Source organism: Pipistrellus kuhlii, unplaced genomic scaffold (genome assembly GCF_014108245.1).
Source record: "Pipistrellus kuhlii isolate mPipKuh1 unplaced genomic scaffold, mPipKuh1.p scaffold_m20_p_5, whole genome shotgun sequence".
In the NCBI taxonomy this organism is placed as follows: domain Eukaryota; kingdom Metazoa; phylum Chordata; class Mammalia; order Chiroptera; family Vespertilionidae; genus Pipistrellus; species Pipistrellus kuhlii.
This window is the reverse complement of record NW_023425551.1, coordinates 78,313,923-78,336,916: the sequence shown is the minus strand read 5'-3', so window position 1 is coordinate 78,336,916 and position 22,994 is coordinate 78,313,923.

The window sequence follows — 22,994 nt, the reverse complement described above, 5'->3', positions numbered from 1 at the left end:
TGTCCAGATAGAGAAACTGAGACCTAGGGGCACAGAGATTTACCCAGGGGCACAGATTTAGTGTGTGTGTGTGTGTGTGTGTGTGTGTTGGGGGGGGGTGACACCCCAGGCCCTTTACCACCCAGCCTGGCTTTGGCTGGCTTTGAATGGTAAGGTGGAGGGCCAGATTTCTGGCAACTTCTCTCTTTTCTTTTTTTCTTTTCTTTCTTTCTTTCTTTCTTTCTTTTTTTTAAATATACTTTATTGATTTCTTACAGAGAGGAACAGAGAGTTAGAAACATCGATGAAAGAGAGTCATCGATTAGCTGCCTCTTGCACACCCCCTACTGGGGATGTGTCTGCAACCAAGGAACATGCCCTTGACCAGAATCGAACCCGGGACCTTTCAGTCCGCAGGCTGACGCTCTATCCACTGAGCCAAACTGGTTTCGGCAACTTCTCTCTTTTCTCCTCCCTACTGCAAACCTTCGCCATCAGCAGGTGCTTCCCAGTCTGAGCCAGACCAGGAGAAAGACTCTGAGAAAGGTCCGTCCTCTGCGGAGGGGCACTGTCTTTAGCTCTCCGAGTCTCGGTGGGGCTCCCCACCCCACCTCCACTCCTCACCCCAGCCTCCCCTTCCTGAGGCCTGACCTGGGCTGATAGGATTGACAGCCACTTCCGAGATGGATCCTGGTGCACCACACACGGAGAGGGGGACAGGGAGTGGGGCGGGGAGAAGGGAAGACCCTTCAGCAGAGAGAGAGGGGGTGGGAGGGCGTGTTCCAGGCGGCCCCTCCTCTGGGTTTTCTCTGTGGCCCTCGCACAGCTCTGCTGCGGTTATAAGCCTGGCATTGGTGTTTACAAGGCAGTCCCCGGGGCTGTCCACTCCCTGAGGAGGAAATGAGGATTCACCTCTCTGCCTCAGTTTTCCCATCTCTAAAGTGGGAACAGTAAGAGTTTCTGCTCAGGAGTGGTTAGGAAGCCCTAACAGGTAAATACAATCAGAGCCGTTGGAACTGTGTCGGTGTGTGGAAAGCGCTGAACGCAGAGCTATTACTGAATCACATCAAATCTAAGCGGCCATGGCTTGGATGCACCACGACTTTACGTACTCTACGAAAAATAAAACACTGCTGAAGATAACTGTACCCTTCGCTGCTCATAAGACGCGTCTTGATTTCACAATTTTTAAATTGTGGGAGAAATGTGCTGTTTAGGAGGGTGAATATGACATTATTCTAATTTTTTAAAAATATATATATATATATTTTATTTTTTTACAGAGAGGAGAAAGGGATAGAGAGTTAGAAACATAGATCAGCTGCCTCCTGCACACCCCCTACTGGGGATGTGTCCGCAACCAAGGCACATGCCCTTGACCGGAATCAAACCTGGGACCTTTCAGTCTGCAGGCTGAGGCTCTATCCACTGAGCCAAACAGGTCTTGGCTATTCTCATTCTTATTGCTTCCTAACTGGAGCACTTAGCCCCGGACCAGCTGCAGGGCAGGGGCTAAATAAACACTTGTTGAGTCAATGAATGAGCTTGGGTCAGCACCCAAGCAAGTGTGAGGAAGGTAAGGGGAGCCCCGCCTCTCTCTGACAGCCCCGCCCACATCCTCCTCCACCCTGGCCCCCAGATGCCTCACTGTGGAGCCTTCCAGGCTCCAGGCCTTTTCAGTTTCTGTCTCCCCTTCACCCAAATCCCATGGCCAAAGCCCTTGGCCTGACACAGCTCCCAACAGGTTAACTGGGTAAACTGATTAGTGCCCACACACACACCCACCTATCAGTGGGCACCATATGCACTCTGGTGCCCAACCCAAATAAAGCGTGCTTTCTCTGTGGGACCCTCAAGAATGACCCAGGGTCGAAACCGGTTTGGCTCAGTGGATAGAGCATCAGCCTGTGGACTGAAAAGTCCCGGGTTCAATTCCGGTCAAGGGCATGTACCTTGGTTGCGGGCACATCCCCAGTAAGGGGTGTGCAAGAGGCAGCTGATCAATGATTTTCTCTCATTGATATTTCTATCTATCCCTCTCTCTTCCTCTCTGTAAAAAATCAATAAAATATATTTAAAAAAAAAAAAAAAGAGTGACCCAGGGCTTAAAATGACTGCAGAGGAATGCTGTGTGTGTATTGGGGGGGGGGGGGGGTCGTGTGGAGGGCGTGGAAGGAAGAGGACCAATGTGTGTGTACCCCCCTCTCCTCCCCTCCTTTCCCCCCTCCAGTCCACCCAGTGCTCAAAAAAGAGGTTCAAACCCCAGCTGGCATTAGCTGCATGACCTTGGTCGTGTAACTTAACCTCTCGGACCTGTCACCAGGAAACCCCCGGTTGGGCTGGGGTTGCTTGTCGCTGTGTCCCATAACGAAGGCAGAATTGAATCATGTGAGGCGTTTACAGAAAAGGCCAGCCAACCAAGAAGACAGGGCTCTTACAAGCATCAAACCCTGCCTCCCCACAGGGTGCAGGGGACAGGAGTGCGAAGGGGAACGGGCTAGGGTGCGGAATGCAGCTGCGTGCCGGCTGGAGGTCCTGCAGAGGCCCGCCATGGTGATTGGTCATCAGGCGATGGGGTGATGCTGGCCAGATGATGTTTTCACTCCTGGTGGGTCGGCCTGACCATGCTTATGGGCTCTGCTTGCTGGATCCACAGCTGAGTCTCCTCCTCACTTGCTTGGCACAATCCTTGACAAGGAAACTTTAAGAGAAACTTAACCCCCTGTTCACATGCTAGTACGTACATGTGTTCTAAGATTTAAAAGAATGTGATTACTTTTCAGATGAATTCAGATGCTCTATCTATTAGATTATAAGTCCCCCTATCAGAACCTCAGTTTCCCCTACCTGTCAAATGGAGGACAATTGTAGTTCCCTCCGTATACCTGGTGAGAGGGTGAGACAAAGCAACATGTTCACTTCCTTCCTCAGCCTCTCCCCTCCCTCACCTGCTTCTTCTCTCCCCTCTTACCCGCCTCTCGCCCTGGCCTATAGCATACTTAATGCCAACAGCAATTAATTTTCCTTCAGCCACTCAGATGCACTTTGATCCTGGGGGGAGGGAGGGAGGGAGGGAGGGAGCCTGGGGCTGGGGCAGCCGAGCCGAGCTTGGTGAGAGGCCTTCCTCTCACAGGGAACCTGCACTCTGGCTGTTGCCATAAAGATTTAATTTATGTCTTAATGGGCCTCAGACTCCTCTGTAAAAGCCCTAAGTGCCTTTTTATTTAAAAAAAGAAAAAGAAAAAAAGAAAAAGAAAAAAAAGGTTGCTGATTGTGTTTGCTGCTTCCTGGGGGGTGGCAAGCAAACGAAGAAGAGGGGGGGAGATCAGGGAGAAGAGGGAGCGTGCAGGCCCAGGCTGTGAGACTCTGCCTGGGTCCAGCACCTGGGGTAACGTCCCTCCCCCCACACCCACCTATGAGTGGGCACCATATGTACTCTGGTGCCAACCCTGTTTCTCTGGGCACCAGCCTCCCCCCCAGCCCCCCTAACCGCCCCAGAACAGAGATTGTTGGGAGGCAGCCATTGGACTCAATCCAACCAACAATCCCCACTGGTCTAAACTACTCTGTGAAGATCTGGCTGGGCCCTGGGTTTTCAGGGAACAACAGAGAGGTGAGAAGGAGGAGAGGTTGAGAGCTTAGTTGGCCATCCCAGGGGCTGTAGCCCACGGCCCCTCTCTCTCCCCTTCCACACACACACACACACACACACACACACGCACGCACACGCACGCACACACACGCACACAGGCGCACACGCGCGCGCACACACACACACACACACACACACAGCACCTTCAGAGGCCCACTACAGAGCAGGAGCTCAGCCTTGGCCTCCACCGCCTCTTAGGCCCATTTGTCTCTCCCATAGCTCAGAGATCACTCCACACGCCAGTATTGGAGGCAGATGGGTGCAGGGACTGCTAGGGGCCCCAAGTGTGGTGCTCAGGCCTCCCAGCCGGGATGTGCCAGTTCCCAACACAGAGCTCCCAAACCACTGACTATTATTATCAAGATCTCTGCTTCCAACAGACAGCGTTCCCGGCTTTTTACAGTAAAAATCAATTACCGCTCATCTGTGGTATCAGAATGGATTCAGATTTCCAACCAAGGAGAAGCTAGAAGATAATGAAACAATACATTCTAAATTCTGAGGGACTTGTCTTTCTATCTAAAGTTACATACCCAGCAAATTACAGCCAAAGGGAAAGTAAGTGATCACACATCTGTTTCTCTAGAAAGGGATTCTCCAGTGCCCCTCGCCCGCCCCATCATTGACCGGCTGCCTCCTGCACGCCCCTCTTCTGGGTATTGAGCCTGGGCCTGTGCCCTTGAGGACTGGAATCGAGCCTGGGACCCTTTAGTCCTCAGGATGACACTGTATCGACTGAGCCAAACCAGCTAGGGCCCGATTCTGTCTTTATGAGAAATACTGATATCTGGCCTCACCGTTGTTTTAGTTTTCTATTGCTACTGAATCAAATTACCACCAATTTAGTGGCTTAAAACAACACAAATTTATTATTTTACATTTCTGTAGCATGGAGTCTGACACCAGGCTCACTGAGCTAACGCCAAGGTGTCTGCAGAACATCATTCGTTTCTGGAGGAGAGAATCTGTTTCTTCACCCTCAGGGATATAAGATTTTAGCCTTTTTCCAGCTTGTAGAAGCTGCCAGCATTCCATGGCTCATAGCCCCATTCCATCTTCAGCGCCAGCAGCATACACGTCACATCACAATGTCCCTACACGTCCCCACATTTCCTTCCCCGGTTCTGGCTCTTCTGCTTCTTCCACTTCTTTGAAGACCCCTGTGATTACCTGTGGTCCCATCTGGACAATCCAGGATAATCTCCCTATTTTAAGGTCAATTGATCAACAATCCTAATTCCACTTCCCCTTTGCCATATAACTTAACGTATTCACAGGTTCCGGGGTTTAGGACACAAATAGGCCTCTTTGGTGGGAGGGTTGGGGAAGCATTATTCTGTCCATGACAATCATGAATTTTGTTTTGTATTAACTGCTTTTTATTTACTCTTTTAAAATACATTTTTATTGATTTCAAATAGGAAGGGAAAGGGAGAGAGAGAAACATCAATGATGAAAGAGAATCGTTGATCGGCTGCCTCCTGCAGGTCCCACACTAGGGATCAAGCCCACAACCCAAGCATGTGCCCTTGACTGGAATCAAACCCGGGGCCCCTCAGTCCCCAGGCTGACTATCCACTGAGCCAAACCAGCCAGGGCATAACTGGTTTTTTTAAAATATGTTACATGAGCCGGGACCGGTTTGGCTCAGTGGATAGAGTGTTGGCCTGCGGACTGAGAGGTCCCGGGTTCGATTCCGGTCAAGGGCATGTACCTTGGTTGCGGGCACATTCCTGGTGGGGGCTGTGCAGGAGGCAGCTGATCAATGATTCTCTCTCATCGATGTTTCTAACTCTCTATCCCTCTCTCTTCCTCTCTGTGAAAAATCAATAAAACTATATCTTTAAAAAATAAAAAAATAAAAATATGTTACATGAAAATATTTCCCCTGATTACTGAGTGTTTTGGTTTAAATGTTATGCCCGGGCTGAGGGAGGCATCCTCACCCAGGTCCCATCTATTTTTCCTCCTGTGCCCATGCCTTCCAGCCGCAGGCCCAGCCCAGCAAGGCACACTGGGCTGAGGCTGCCCAGCATCCAGACCATCTCTGCAGGCCCCTTCCCAGCTGTCAAGTCCTCGGCCCCAGCTTGCGAGATGTGGGCTCAGGTTGCTGAGTCAGAGAAGAGAAGAGAAGAGAAGTTGTTCAGCTTCTCCCAGGCCCCTGGGAGGAGCGGAGCCCCGGCTCCTCCACACCTGATCCCCCCCTGGGGCTGCAGAGATAGTCAGCCTTTCAGCCTGGCAGCGAGCAGAGAGGATTGAGGCTGGAGGTAGGGGAGCAGATGGGAGAGATGAAAGAGGATCCTGGTACTGCCTGAAGGTCAGGGGCAGCTGGCAGTGTCCGGGCCACCCAGGGGAGGGTGCTAGAAAGCTGATGCTCACACACCTGAGAGGCAGGGCCTGAGAGTGGGGGGTCTGAGTCCCAGCCATGTTAGCGATGTCACAAAGGATGGTGCTGGGTGGAGAAAAAGACTGGGAAATGAGGGTCTCCGTCCCAGAGGTTGGGGGGAAAGGGAGAGGCCAAAAGTGCAGGCTGTGTGTGAGGGAGCTCTCCCAGGCGGCAGAAGGGCAGATAACGTGCACACTATACATATAACATACAAAGCACGCCTCGTGGAATGCTGTGCATGCGAGACCTCACCCTTGCACTGCTTCTCAAAGTCCTCAGAGCCCTGAAAGGTCCTCTGGTGCTCACCACAAGCTGGGAGGCAGGTGGGAGAGTCCCAAGTTTCATCCTGCTCACAGCCCCGGATCTCCTAGGTCCTCCTGAGAAACTGGAGGCCCCTGGGTCAGGTAAAGGACAAACACACCACTGCCACCCAGCAACATGTGGCTCCACGCGGTACATGTGGGGCAATGCCACCCGGAGCTCATCCTCCTAGAGCAGCGAGTCTCAACCTTTCCAATGCCTCAATCCTTCAATACAGCTCCTCATGTTGTGGTGACGCCCAACCATAAAATCACTTTCCTTGCTACTTCATAACTGTAATTTTGCTACTGTTAATGAATCATAATGTAAATATCTGTGTTAAAGGGTCGTGGCATTAGGAAGGTTGAGACCCACTGGGCTAGAGTCAGCCCTGCATTGTCCTTGGAGGAGCCAGCAGGCAGATGTTAGGGGACCACCCCTGCTGTCCTCCACTCAGACCTGCCTGGTGCCCCTGTCCACCCCCACAGAGGGTCAGACCAAAGGGTCTAGTGTCCCTGGTTTCAGGCCCTTGCACACACACACCCCCCATGACCCCTGGTCTCCCTCACTGCCAGCTTCAGGCCCTCCCGCCTCTAATGGCCCAGGGGGTGCTCTGTACAGGCCTGCTGACCACCTCGCTGGCAGGGCACGTTGAGGAGGGGCTTTGGAGAGGTGGCTTCCCTGAAGACATCCTGCCCACTGCCCGTGCCCACACACCACAGCTCCCGGACACGGCCAGGCACGCTGTAGGGCCTTGGCCAATATGTGTTAATTAATTCTCCTCTCGCACCCTGCCATGACTCCAGGAGAATTCTCCCCTCAAACAGGTGCTGGGGGCAGATCCGGGTGTTCAGAAAGCTGTGCCACCTCCTGAGTCCCTCCAGCATGGGAAGGCCTCTCTGCCTGTCCAGCATGGCCTGGGTGAGGCAGGGGGTGGGCAAGGTGCCCTCTCAGGCTTCCCTCTGCCTGCTCTCAGACACACACACACACACAGACACACACACAAACACACACACAAACACACACACACAAACACACACGCGCACACACACGCACGCATGCACACCATCAGGGCTGGCTGGGCCCTCTGAACAAATCACATGAGAACCAGGTGCAAAGTAAGTGACTGAGACACAAAGCATTGAACTTGGTACGTTTCCATCAGGAGCTCTGAGGGAAGGCGGCCGGGAATAACTCTGGAGATACCCAGAGATGAGGCACAGGGAGGAGACAGCCTGAGAGGCTGGGAGGCTGGAGGGGAAGGACGGGGGCAGAGAGGGGAGGAGAAGCAAGTCACACACCATAAAGGGGGAGGACAGGAGATGGGAGCTGGAGCCAGAGAGCCTGGTCTGGCCACCACAGGAAAAGGCTGGCCAGTTTGCACAGGGATTTCTCTGATCATCCGGCTGTCTGAGCCCTCACTGCCCAATGGGGTCACCAGGGAGGGGGCCAAGGGGGCTGGCAAGCTGAGGGGCCAGAGGGCCTATTCTGAGCCCACAGAGACCCACCTGGCACTCCCCTGGGTCCAGTCAGAGACTTAGAGCACAGACCTGACAACTCTTACTCCCAGGACCTAAGCTGTTGACACACAGCTAATCACTAATGGTTTGTATATTTTGCATATCATTTGCATTCTCCTAGGGTCTGTCAAAATCTCTGAAAGCATCCCCTAGAGGCCCCTATCCCTGTTTCTCAGGTCTCCATCCTCATCCCTCTGTCCCCATGTCCCCTAGGCCTAGGACCACAGACTCCATCTCCCTGCCCTGCGCTCTCGTCTCAGATCAGCTAGTCAGATATGGGTGTCTCTCAACCTCAAGTGTTCAGCAGGAGCAGCTGAGGGAAACACGGAAGGGCTGACTGAGATCCATCTGGTGATTAATCCTCCTGCTAATGAAGGTTTCACTGTCACCAGGGCATATTTAAAAAATATATTTTTATTGATTTCAGAGAGGAAGGAAGAGAGAGACAGAAACATCAGTGATGAGAGAGAATCATGGATCAGCTGCCTCCTGTTTGCCCCTACCGGGGATCAAGCCCGCAACCTGGGCATGTGGCCTTGGCCAGAATCGAACCCAGAACCCTTCAGACCACAAGCTGACGCTCTATCCACTGAGCCAAACTAGCCGGGGTGTCACCAGGGCTTTTAAGGAAACTCAGGGAAGTCCTTTAGCTCCATCAGAGCTGTCTCCACCGTCAGACCTCCGGGGGCTCGTTAGCGGCCCTCCACCTGGAGATTGGGCGCCCTCCTCCAATGGCTGTGGGAGGGGAAGAGAGCTTCCTGGGCCTCTAAGACCCACGGCCACCAGCCAAACTGCAGCAGCCTCCACTGCTCCCCCGCCCCCACCGCCACTCACCAGAGCCCCCAGATGGAGTGAGCCTGCCCCTGAGGGAAGCAAGGTCCCAGCCTGGGGCGAGCCAGACTGGAGCCAGGTGTCCAGCCTCCCGGCGCTGGGTCCCCAGCCTCAGGTCTCCTCCGCTTCCTCCCCCAGCATTAATTTGCCAGAATGGCTCACAGAACTCAGGAAATCCTTGTACTCATGGGACCACTGGTTTATTAAAAAAAAAAATTAAGGATACAGATCAGCAGCCAGATAAAGAGATAACAGGGTCCCAAACAAAGGAGCTTCTGGGGCCACATTCTGGGCTCCCAACCTGCTCGCTCTAGAAACCCCAACCTCTGGGTTTCTCTAAAAGCTCCATTATGTGAGCATGATTGATTGAATCACTGACTATTGGTGATTGATCTAACCTCCAGCCCCTCTTTGCTGCCCAGAGGCCTGGGAGTGGGACTAAAACTTCCAAGTCTCCCATCACATGGTTGGTTCTCCTGGCAACCAGCCCCCATCCTTAAGTGCTTTCCCGAAGTCACCTTCTTAACATAAACTCAGGAGAGGTGGAAAGGTCATGAAAAACAACCTTTTATGTCTCTAAAGCCCATTTCAGAAACCGAGAACAAGAGAATAATTGCTCAGGAAAGTCCAAGGGTTTGGGGAGCTGTGAGCCAAGAGCCATGGACAAATACCAAATGCATTTCTTATAAATCACAACATCACACTTCCCACGGTTATACTGCTCTTAATGTGCAGACCATAATAGGTACAAGAGTATTCATGGAGCTTTATTCCTAATTCGAGGCCCAGTGCATGAAATTTGTGCACAGGTCCCTAGGCCTGGCTGGCGATCAGGGCTCATGGGGCCTTCCGGCTGCCAGCTGGGGCCTTCCTTCATTCCGTGCCACCCCCTGGTGGTCAGCGCATGTCATAGAGAGCAATAGAACTCCCAAGGGGACATTTGCACATATATATATATATATATATATATATATATATATAGATAGATAGATAGATATAGATATAGATATAGATATATAGATATAGATATAGATAGATAGATAGATAGATATAGCCCAAAGCTGGAACAACCCAGGTATCTATCAAGAGAAGAATGGTTGTATCCATGCGCATGACCAATGGATACAGACAATAGGGGGTGGGGGCATGTGCTGGGGGTGAGAACAGGCAGAGAGAGGTCAATTGGGGGGGGAAGGAGACGTATATAAAACTTTCAACAATAAAGAACTTTTTTTTTTTTTTTTTAAAGAGAAGAATGGTTGAGTGAACTGTGATATATTCCCACAATGGAGTATTCTACACCAATGAAAAATAATGAGCTACCGCTACAAACAATAGTGTGGACAAATCACACAGGCATGATGCTGAGCAAAGGGGTATATACTACACTAGTCTACTGATAGGACATCACTCAGCAGCAAAACGAACCTGTGGTGCTGGAGGTCAGAACCAGGGGTGGGTGGGCATAGGCTGGGATCCTGGCGTGAAGGGGATTCGGGCCTTGGGAGCGTTTCTGCCTTGACCTAAGTGGTCGGTGGTCCCAAGAGGAAGTGCCTATGTTTGGGAGCAGAATTTGCCACCCTAAAATGTATTGCTTTTGATGTCAGAATTGCTTTAGGCTGGTTGTTGTTGTTTGTTTGTTTGTTTGTTTGTTTTTAAATATATTTTGTTGATTTTTTTTACAGAGAGGAAGGGAGAGGGATAGAGAGTTAGAAACATTGATGTGAGAAAAACATCAATCAGCTGCCTCTTGCACACCCCCTACTGGGGATGTGCCCGCAACCAAGGTACATGCCCTTGACCGGAATCGAACCCGGGACCTTTCTGTGTGCAGGCCAACGCTCTATCCACTGAGCCAAACCGGTTTTGGCTGGCTGGTTGTTTTTGAGAAACAGAAGACTGGGCAGGTTCTTCTCTTTGCCTCCTCCCTCACTGCCCATGATCTGAGAGGGAGCCCCCACCATAAAAGAGCTAACTTTATTTAGTCAGAAGGACTTCTCTGTAAGATGCGGCAAACATTTGTTTACCAAACATTTGCTCTCCGTCTCCATGTGAATCCTCTCCCTCCACTTTGAAGCCGCACACCCCGAGTCCCTCTCCCCAGCTCAGGCGGCCGCGTAAGCCTCCGCTGCCTGCCTGCCTGCGGGCCTCATGTTTGTCTGGAGCCCCTGTCCCTATGTAGTTATCTGTGGTTTTTCTCCTGCTCATCTGTATCATGTTAATTTAATTCCTAGACCAGGCAGAACAGCCTAGAAGGGCAGAGGAAACAGTTTTCCTTCCCAATGATAAATATGAGAAACGCATCAAGCTGCACGCTTAAGATGTTTCTCCATTAAAAAAGAAAATAAACAAACAAGCATGTAATATGCACTTGAGCCTTGAACAACATGGGAGTTAGGGACACTGACTGCCATGCAGTTAAAAATCTGTGCCTCCCCCAAAAACTTTACTAATAGCCTGCTATGGAACGGAAGCCTTACTGATAACACACACATTCAGTTAACACATATTCTGTGTGTGTTATTGTGTATTATATACTGTACTCTTATAATAAAATAAACTAGAGGGAAAATGTTACTAAGACAATCATAAGGAAGAGAAAATACGTTTCCGATATTGTACACTATTGTAAGTTTATGTTGTCTGTTTGGGGCGACAAGATTCGTTTGCGAGATTTTCAAATTGCCCATTAAAAACATCCACGTAGATGTGGAACCACGCCGTTCACACCAGTTTTGTTCAAGGGTCAACTGTGTATGTTTTAATAAGATACAGGGCCAAGATCGGCGTAGCTGGGTGGGCTCCGCATCCTGGCAGGAAAGCGTGTGGGGCGGCAGACTCCACCCCACTCTCCCTCGCTTTGGGGTGAGGCCCTGAGGCTTTGCACAGTGGGAGGGGTGCCTGCATCCCAAGCCCTGAAGCCCTCCTCCAGGATGGGAAGGGGAAGTGAGTGGGAGAAGAAATGGAGAGGAAGAAGGAAGGGCAGGAAAGAGGGGGGAGGGGGTGGGCAGGGGCATGCTTGCAGCGAGCCTCCTGAGGTTCTGACCTTAGTTGTATATGTTCCGTGAGAACTTAGTCTCCCAGGGAGAAGGCGTGGGGCTGGCAGGAGCCTGGGAGCTGGAGAGCAGAGACGTTTCTGTGCATTTTGATGGGCATGGAGAGCACTTGCCCTGAGTGCTAGATGAGATGCCAGCGCATGCCCCAGCCGGGGAGGGATCGGTGGCACACTGGCAGATTTCCCGGAGGGCGGACTCCTGCCGGCTGTGTTTCCAGATCAGCCACCCCTATAGAGCAAGAAGTAGAGCTAGTGCCCACAGCCCAGGGCCAGGCTGCCCCCGCCCCCTAAGCCTGGGGCCCACCCCAGCCTGCCATCCCTCTGGTTTCTTTCCATTCTTCTGTTTCTGTATTTCTGATCCCTCCCCTCTCTACGCCCCCTCCCTGTGCTCTTCTCTCCCCACCTCCCTGTCCCTGTCTCTTCGTCTCCTCTTCTCCTCTGCTCCCCCACCCTGTTCCCCAGACGTGTGGCTCCTCTCTAGCCCAATATAAATAACAGAAATTAATTTGTCAGCCAGCCAGCAGCAAGCTGAGGAGGAAAGCTGGTTGAAATAATTATTCTTGACTTAAGAAATCGGTTTTCTGATTCCTGAAGGCTAATGGAGTGAGAGCAGCACCTGGCCAGGCTGCGCTAATGGCGGACCGCGTGGGCCGGGGAGGGAGGGAGGGCTTCTTCCGGTCCCGCAAGGAGCGGACCCCCCGCCCTGCCCCCAACACACACACACACACACACACACACACACACTCACACACCGCACACACACACACTCACTCACCACACACACACACACACTCACACACTCACACACACTCACTCACCACACACACACACACTCACACACCACACATACACATACACACACTCACATACACACACACTCACACACACACACACACTCACACACCGCACACACACTCACTCACCACACACACACACACATACACATACACACACTCACATACACACACACTCACACACACACACACACACACTCACACACCACACACACACACTCACTCACCACACACACACATACACATACACACACACTCACATACACACACACTCACATACACACACACACACTGCACACACACTCACTCACCATACCACACACACACACCACACACACTCATATACACATATACACACTCACTTACCATACCACACACACACCATACACACACACATACACATATACACACACACATACACACACTCACACACACATACTCACACTCACACACATATACACACACACTCACACACACATATATACACACACACTCTCACACACACACACATATATACACACACACTCACACACACATATATACACACACTCACACACACACATATATATATACACACACACACACACACACACACGCACGCATCTCTGTTTGGAAGGAAAAAGAAGCACGAGAGGCACTCTCTGGGTGAGTGGAGTCACACACATGGCTTGGGGACGGGATTTTTCATCAGGCGTGCTCCCTCCGGTCCCCCACTCCCCCTCTCCCCTGAGCCCAGGCCCCCTCTCAGAGGGAAAGCTCTCCCCCAAGCCAGCTGGAGCAGGTCCTGAGCGGAACGGGGAGGAACCTAATGTTTACTAAGATTCTGCACTAGGCCAGGCACTATGCTAGACCCCCGGCTCACGAGGGCCCATTAAATCCTTGCAACCACCTGGGAATGAAGTCCGAGGGCACCCATTTCCCCAGCAGAAAACAGAGCATAAGCAACTTGTCTGAGACCAAAGGGAAGGAACACGGATGCTCAGGGGAGAAGAACAAACTCCCTCACCCCAGCTGGGGGGCAGGGGGCGGGGGCGGGCGGGGAGCGATGGGGTGATGGTTTAAGCCAGGGATGCATCCATCCGTCCAGGCAAGAGAAACAAGGCGCCCTCACAGGGGCTGACGGGAGGCATGTGAATGAAGGGGCTCCTCACAGAGCTGTGACAGCTTTAAGGAAACTGATGAGAGGTGACGGAGCACCAGGGCCAGTTACCATCCCAGACATGAAGGGGGCAGGAAGGGCTGCCAGGGCTGTGGCTGTGGGAACTGGCCCACCCAGCAGGAGCCTGGGTGTGGAATGCAGCCCACCAAACTGCCTGGTAGAGAGGGGAGGGGAGCCAAATACCCGGCCCTTCCCCCTGCTGCTCTCAGACTGGCTGCTGGTGGCCCCCATCCCAGTGAGAAGCCAGTGAACAGAGACCATAAGATGCAGGGGCAGAGCCAGCCCTCCGGGGCACAAAGCGAAGGGGAACAGGGCAGCTAGGGGGCCTGAGGGGAAGGGAGGGATCAGTGCACAGCGGAATCTCCAGGGCGCTCTGAGACAGCACCAGCTGGATGGAACGGAGATGGGGAGTCTGGAGGGGAGAGGAGGAGACACCCCAGCCTGGGAACCAGCTGTGTCTGATGGGAGACGCACCAATTAGTGGAGTCTCCTGGGGCCCAGACATCAGTGAGGGAACCACAGAAGCCCAGCTAGAGCCAGGAGCCCAGGAAATGTCTGAGTACCCAGGAGAGGTGAGTGGGCCCTGGAGCAGGGAGTCTGCCTACAAGTTTGGAGGAGAAAGAAGGAGGAGCTGGGTGGTCCCCAGTCACCAAGCACTGACGTGCGGAGGGAATGTGGCTGGAAAAGCTGTGATTACCCCAAGCCCGCTAGTGGACAGGGGCGGGCAGGCTGCTAAACCGGTGAGTGCAGAGGCCTCAGGCCTGGTGGATGAAGTACCCGCCGGCCTCCCTGCTGCTCAGGGGCCCACAAGCCATCCATCTTCCCTCCACACAGCAGCCGCCGGATCTTTCCAAAACACAAGCCCAATCTTAGCAGTCACGGATCCCTCCGAGGCTCCCCACTGTAAGAATCAAGTTGACTTCCTCCCTCCGTAACTGACACAGGGCCCTTCTGACTCACCAGCCTAATTCCCCATCATCCCCACACTGAGTCCCCCGGTGCCCAGAATGTCCTATGTCTGCCCCTTAAACACATTCCTTCAGCTTAAAACACTCTTCCCTCCCCACCCATACCCGCCTCTGGCAAATACCCACTGGCTCTCACCATCAATTTTACTTCCTTCCAAAGCCTTTCCTGGCACTACCTTGGCTTTCTATTATAAAAGATTAGAGATGGGGTCTCTAGGCCTGGCCAGCAATCAGGGCTGATCAGATTCCCCACCTCCCCGCCTTCGCGCCTCCTCCTTCCTTTGCCATCCGCCACGTTCTGCACCACCCCCTGGTGGTCAGCGTATAGATAGATAGATAGATGATAGATAGATAGATAGATAGATAGATAGTTCTCCCATTCAAAACTCTTATTCAGCAAAGGCATTTGCCTCTGTGTCTCCCTCCCCCTGACTGTAAACCCCATGAAGGCAGGACTTTGACTCATTTACTATTATAGACCTACTGCCTAGTGAGGTGGCACAATAGTAGGTGCTTTATGTTTGTTAGATTCCTACAAGAGCAGCTGTATGAGACTAAGTAAAGCTGGACATGTGCTCAGGTGGAACCACCGCCAAGATACACCGTGAAAAGCTCCGTGTATGTTTGTGTGAAACAGGAGAACAATATACACGTATTCTTTTTTAGAAAGAAACTCAGGAAACTGATGAGGTTGATTGTCTCTGAGAAGAACTGAGTGGTTGGGGGTAGGAGTCGAGGGAATTTGTGGCTTTGGGATTTGAGGACCTACTCAGTTTTTTTTAAATCCCAATTAAAACTAAATGGGAGCCCACTGGCATGGCTCAGTGGTTGAGGTCACAGTTTGCTTCCCAGAGTCATTCCTGGGTTGTGGGATCGATCCCCAGTGGGGGGCATGCAGGAGGCAGCCAATCAATGATTCTCTCTCACCATCGATGTTTCTATATCCCTCTCCCTTCCTCTTCGAAATCCATTAAAAAAAAATTTAAACACTAAATGGGAAATATTTTATATTTAATGGGTGGCTCAGAAGCCCTAAATGCATGATCTCGGTTGGAGCAACTTGCCATTGCTAACCGCTCTTCCTGGGATGTCCAGACCCTGGGCCTGCCTGCCACCAGTCACTTGCTGAGGGTGCCCATGTTGTGCCAGCTGCCAGCGAGGCCCCAAAGTGGCTGGCGCAGAGAGCAAGTGGGTGAGAAGGACCTGGAAGAGATCTCTCAGGAGCTCAGTGAGTGTTTCTCAGCTCCTTTCTTCACCGACCTTCCGCTTCTCCATTTCCAGTGAAGACAGAACAAAAAGATGGGGGAGAACTCTAAGAGGAGGGATGGGAGTTAGACAGCAGAGAGAACTGCCTGAGCCATTTCTCTGCCATCTGTCCTGAGTGCCCCAGGCCTGGCTGCAGGGCAGGGGTGTCTGTTCCTCCTTCTCTCTCCCGGAGCACCTGGAGCTGCCCTTTCCCTGGAGCCGGATCAGTGAGCCTTGTTCCGGAGGGCCCGCCGCTTTCCTGCTGTCTGCGCTGCTGCCTCTCACCCCAGCACTTGGCCTCAGCTGCCACTCTCAGCTCTCAGCAAACACGGGAAATCCTGGGCAAGAAAAACCGTGTCAGGAGTCACACCGAGAGGGCTCAGCACCGTGCAGGGGCAGGGGCAGGGGCAGGGGCGGAGGCCCTCTTCTCTTTGGAGGGTGTGGAGGGGAATCCGAGCTTTCAAAGTGCCGCCCGCAGGCCCATCACCAGCCAGGCACCACATGCGCCCCTTCCTGGGTGCAGGTTCCCACGCTGCGGTGCCATAAAGGAGAAGCCCCGCCCTCTCCCAGAGACCACCCTGGAGCAGTCCCCCCAGCTCCAGAGGGAGCCTTCCACGGAGGGGGGAGAGGCTGCGCCCCACCCTACTGCCTTGGCGGGAGACCCTGGACCAGCTCCCGCATCCTCAGGCGCCTCCTCGGCTGTAAAATCCAACAAACCCCAGAGGTGTGCAGGGGGCAAAGCGCCCGCAAGTGCTACGCAGACTGTCCCTGCTTAAAGGAACATGGCAGGTTTCATTTGGATTTGTGGGTTATCGGTTCGATCTGTTTAGCATGTCAGGAGAGAACCCCAGGGTGCAACCCCACAAACCCAGGGCAATGCCCCCTTAGAGCGCCTTAGGGGTGGCTAAGGGAAGGGGCACCCACCTGCTCCCTGCACAATGGGCAGGAGTCTGGGAATAGCGGGTGCCCATCCTGTCCTCTCCCCTGCATGGTCCCTGCTTCTCCCCACCTGCCAGACTCTGCCGCCCCTCCCATAGGCAAGGCCTTCAGTCACCCATTCTGCTCCAGGGGGCCATCCTGGGGCGTGGGCACAGGGACTCAGGGGAAGTGACCGGGCATGTGTAGCACCCTTGAGGCATTAACGTTATTTTATTATTTATTTATTTATTTATTTTTATTTTTATTTTTGTTAATCCTCAAACCAAGATACTTTTCCCATTGATTTTTTTAAAAAGTGGAAGGGAAGGGAAGAGACTGAGAGAAACATCGATGTGAGAGAGACACATCAATTGGTTGCCTCCCACATGGACCTGGAGGAGAGCCGGGGATCAAGCCTGCAACCCGGGTCCGTGCCCTTGACCGGAATCCAGCCTGCAGTCCTTCAGGCCCCGGGGCGAGGCTCTAACCACTGAGCAACTGGCTAGGGCTAACATTGTTTTTTTAAGGTGATCTATAACATATACAACAGTAAAGTGCACACATCTTAAGGGTACTGCTCGGTGAATGTTTACATATGGGTCACCCAGGTAAACCACCACGTAGATCCAGATAGAGGACATTCCACATTTCCGGTGCCTCCAAAGGCAGCCACCACTGGGCTGTCCATTGCCATGGCTTAACTCTGCCCCTTCCCCAAGTTCACATGAGTGGAACCGTACAGTGTGTGATGTTCTCCTGCCTGGCTTCTTCCACTCCACATCGTATCTGTGAATCTCATCGTGCTGCCCGTGGTCACAGGAGTTCTTTTTCACTCCTGTGTAGCACTTCACTGTGTGCCACCAGGCCTGGCTCACTGTATGCAAATGCATATCATTTCTCTGTAGTCACCATGTCCTTGTGCAGCTCCTTGCTGGTGGATGTGTGTGCTATTTCCAGTGGCTGGCTATTAGGGAGAAAGCTGCTCTGAATCCCCTCATCCCTGTCTTCTGATGAATCCATTAACATTGTTTGGAGACACTTGACTTTTAAAATATACAGCAAGACACTACTTTCCGCTCCCTCCCACTGAGCTGGGCCGTGCGGGGACGAGATGACGGCTCCACGGCAGTTCTCCAGTCTGTGGAGGAGAGGCAGCCTCGGGACCCCTGCCCTGGGCACACCCCAAAGCCTCCAAGGGCGGCCTCGGGTCCTCTTGCCGCTACTGGCCAGGCAGAGGCCCCGGCCTGGGTCTGCACCAGCACCGAGGGGCAGGGGAAAGCAGGAAAGCTCCTTCCAACCCGCTGGGGTGCATCCAGCCTGGGTTTTATGGCTCAGGGGCTATGTCACAGAGAGCGAACCGTGGCTGGGGGAGGCCCGGCGACCTGGCTTCACTTCCAGGCTCTGCCAGCTGCTGACTGTGTGGCCCTGGACACGTGTGTCTAAGTTCTCCGAGTCTCCATTTCCCTACCTCGGAGCATGGGCGGTCAGCAGAATTAAATAACAGATGTACGTCACCTAGCACAGTGGTTGGCATCTATTATAATGGTTTTTCTCTTGTGTATTTTCTGCTTCAGATTACATGGCTGGCAAGCAAAAACAAGCAAATAAAAAGTAAAATAAATTGTAAAAGGAACCAAAGCTCTTACAGGGAAGAGGGAAGAATGGAAAGGAACAGATCAAACCTTGGCCATGCTTTGTGACTCTGTGTTCCCAACATCCAGCACAATGCCTAGCACACTGTTGGAACTCAATAAGTGCTTATTGAATGGCTGAAAGGAGGCGTAAACACATAGACCGGGCATCACACTGAAATTGCTTTTCAGCCTTGTTTTAGACTGACTACCAAGTGGGGTTTATTACAAAGGAGAAACAGACTGGGTGGGACAGCAGGGCTGCTGGGTGTCACAGGCTCTAACCTCAGCCACGAAGGGAGTCTCGGCCTCGCAGATAACGAGCCTGGGTCAGAGGGAGGAGAAAGAGGCATTGGAGCAGATGAACCATAGGGGAACCATATGGGCAGTGAATGGAACTCTCAATACAACACGTTGACTATGGGGGCATTGGGGTGGGAGTGGGGCTCAGCAAGGAGCTGGCTGGGTCAAGAGGTCAGCCAGGGCACCTGGGAGATAGCAAGCAAGTTTGCAAAGAATACTCAGCAAGTCAGGAAACTGCGCTGGGATTCCTGCCTCCCCCTGTTCAAGGAGACGGAGCTCGTTCTGCCGATCATTCTTCCTCTGGGATGACTCACGGCTGAGTTGTCAGGAGTGCAGAAGGTTCCAGAGAGGAGGGGCATCTGCCACCTGGTCCATCTGTGCACACAGTCCTGGCAGCCCTGCAGCACGAGTGTTCCCAGGCTGGCCACAGGGGGGCGAGGGGGAGCCAGGCCTGGCGTTCAGGCCATTTGGGCCATTCCTGCGCTGGGAAGACCACTGGACTGGGGGAGTGGGGAGACCTGGGTGCTAGACCTTCCCAGCCTCCTGCCACTGGCCGCCCTGGACAAGTCACTTCCTCCCTCTGTGCCTCAGCCGACTCCTACAAGGGCGTGAGGAGTCCTCTCCTGCCTGGAACCACGGCGTCTCCTTTGTCATCGGGTTTAATGCCTCAAGTTTGAGAAGTCAGGGGAGTCGTCCTGGTTGATTTATGTGGGTAAACACACTCCCAGTTTTGTTCCCCGGAAAGATATCGGGGAAAACTACTTTCTCTGAGATTGCATCTTACAAATCCATTAGGAGTGCAGGCAGGGAAAGAGAGAACATGATCGTACCCGGCTCACTGTGCCAAACACTTGGCTTCCATACTTTCTGTGGATGCTCGCAGCTGCCCGTCAGGCCAGGACTGAGAACGAGGGGCATCTTTCCTGACTCTTTACTTTTGTATTAAGCTGTCACTTACTCACATGCAGTCAAGTGCCCTAACCTTAAGTGCACATACAGCTCGACAAGTCTTTGCCTACATGCACGCATGTGTGCCCACCGCCAGATCAAGCTGCAGAGCATTTCCGGTGCCCCAGGAGGCTCCCTCATGCTTCCTCCCAGGCAATACCCACAGGGAACCTCTATTCTGGCCTCAAAACGCTCCCTTTGCCCACAGGTGAGGATGCTGAGGCTCAGCCATGTGACTTGCCCAAAGTCACTTAGCTAGAAATAGCATGCTTCTGCTCTGGGAGGGAGTGTTTGGAGAGCTTGAAAGGGATGTGAGTGTGCTGGAAGCAGCCTGACCACTCAGCGGCTGCGCAGCGTGCCCCATCCTCCTCACGGCAGCGCAGCCAGGGAACACGTTTGCCTCCCTCCACTGGCTGAGGCTGCATCCTCCCTCGCCCCCTCCTGCTTGGCCCCTCTGGTGCCAGGGTGCCCTGACCTCACTGGAGGATCCCCTGGGAGAACAGGACTATGCCCAGTTCCAAAAGGCATAACTTTGCAAGCCTTGACTTGAGAAATGACTGAGACTTTACTGCTAGCTGTGAACCGTCTCCACAGCCCGGCGCCAGGACACCTTGGAGTGCTGCAGGCCGGCGGGAGGAAACCTTGCCTCTCCCCGGACCTCCCTGGGGTCCTGTCTGGGTTTGGGCTACGAGACTCTGCCTGTGAGGTTATCGCCAGGAAGTGACCCCCGTGTTTTTGGGAGTTTTGTTTCAACCTCCTCCTCAGAGAGGACGCGCTGGCAAGGAGCATCATGGGTATTTGCCAGCCCCTCACGTGAAAGTTTTCCATTCCAGCGGGTCTGACAATGAACTTGTGTTTTAATGAACATATTTGTCTTGATCTTGACCTCAGAATTCTCATTACCTCCGACCCTAAAATGCTCAACACCCCTCCTTAAAGTTGTGCGAACACCTTGCCTGGTCCTCCTGGTTGAAGGAAGCAGGGTTTACGAAAGGAACACTGGCTCTGGGGTTTCACAGAGATGGGCTTGAGTTTCAGCTCTGGCACCTTCTCCACTGTGAGCCATTGGAGAGATTATTGATCTTTCTGTTGCAAAGGCTACTAGTGTTGCCTCTCTTCTCCCATAGCAATGGGACCTCAACATTGGTGCTCAGCGCATGGCCGCGCAGAAGACATCGCCCAACCTCCCTGATGCCTGGGTGGCCCTGTGGCTAAGTTCTGGCCAAGGGGGTGCAAGCAGAAATGTCATGTGGCAGTGCTGGGGAACCTTCCTTAAAAGTCAAGCACCCTTTGCTCTCTTCATTCTTTCTTTATCCATCCGGAACAAAGATGTGAGGGCTGGAGCTCTAGCCACCGTATTGGACCATCACAGAAGCAAGAAACAAGCTTCTTTCCTGGGGTCTTTGTTCCTCACAACAGAAATGATTCCTAACTAACCCAGCCTCTCAGCATCAGTTTCCTGATCTGTAACATGAAGATACCAACCCCTGCCTGAAGGCTGCTCGGAAGGGTGACATATAAAAAGAGCTTCAGCCCTAACCGGTTTGGCTCAGTGGATAGCAAGTGGGCCTGCGGACTCAAGGGTCGCAGGTTCAATTACGGTCAAGGGCGTGTACCTGGGTTGCAGGCACATTCCCAGTAAGGGGTGTTGTTGATGTTTCTCTCTCATCGATGTTTCTAACTCTCTATCCCTCTTCCTTCCTCTCTGTAAAAAATAAATAAAATATATTTTTAAAAACTAAAAAGAGCTTCACATGCCCAGCCAGTGTGGCTCAATGGTTGAGCTTCAGCCTATGAACCAGAAGGTCACAGTTTGGTTCCAGGTCAGGTCACATGCCTGGGTTGTGTGCTACATTTCCAGTGGGGGGATATGCAGGAGGCAGGCAATCAATGGGTCTCTCTCAACATTGATGTTTCTATCTTTCCCTTCCCCTTCCTCTCTGAAATCAATAAAAATATAATAAAAAATAAAATAAAAAGAGCCTAGCAAGTGTAGCAAATATTAACAAGCACCCGTCTGCCTGCCCCCGACGTCTGTACTCCTTCCGTCCAGCACTGAGCATCCTCCGTGTGTCCAGTGCTGCACCAGGCACTAGAGATTCAGAAAAAGAAGGTGCAGTCATCGGGGACTCCCCATCCACGGGGAGTCGGGTGTGAACTGACTCAGTGTGGCCAGCTCTCAGTCGGTAGAAAAGCCAGCAAAGCACAGAGGAGGAGTGCCTGTCCCGAGTGGGCAGAGGGGCAGGGCCAGGCGAGGTTTTCTGGAGGAGGCGGTGCTGGAGCTGATTCTAAAAACCGGAGGAGGAGTTAGCCCAAAGGGAAAGCATTCTGGTAGAGGACACCAAATGTGCACAGGCCCGGAGGCATGGCCGCGTGGGCCTTATTTATGGAACTCCAGGAAGCCATTAGGACTGGAGCCCAGTGGGAGGAAGCAGCTGGGAGAGATAAAGGCCTTGCCTGCCATGAGCTGCTGACCTTTTGGCCACAGGGGCCAGAATACCTGCCTGGCCTTGATTAATGACAGGTCACTGAGTGGGAGCTGGGGGTGTGCCTTTTAGAGGGGGAGTATATATAGAAACACACACATACATGCGCACACATACATACACACAAAGACAATAAGATTTCACACTCATAGAAGACTGTGTTGTTACAGTACTCTGGTTACTAACCAGAGTCCTCAGGCAATTTCCAATGCATGGACAGAGCCTCCCTCTGTTGCTCAGTGCTGTTGTGAGCACTTTACGCGTATTCACTCATTTATTCACCAGAACAACCCTATGAGGCAGGTGCTATTACCGCACAGAGGAGGAGGCCGTGGGTGTTGGGTTATGCTTTGGTGACCATCGTGCTCTCTCTCCACCCCCCAACAGCACTCAAAAAATTCTACTGTGTGTCCCAACGTGTGTGTTTGAGTCTCGGCCCCCAGTTCACATGCACACGCACACACATGCACACACACGCACAAGCACGCACATGGACATGTAGCACTGCTCATGTCTGAACCAGGCTCTATTTGGTTCCCAGTCAAGGTTCAATCACAGAAAATGCCCGGGATAAAACGCCCGGGATAAAACGCCCGGGATAAAATGCCTGGCTTAGGCTTATCTCAGTCCTCACATCCAGATCCTCAGGCCTCCTCTTCTCTGCTCTCAGACCCGCTGCCATGGAAGTATTTGTAACACATTTTTACAAACATAAACGTGACTGAGAAAGACTTAAAATACTGCTCTGTACTGAATAGTCACTAAAAACCAACTCTATGATGCTTATCCTGGACCATACCATGCTCTCTAACATCATGC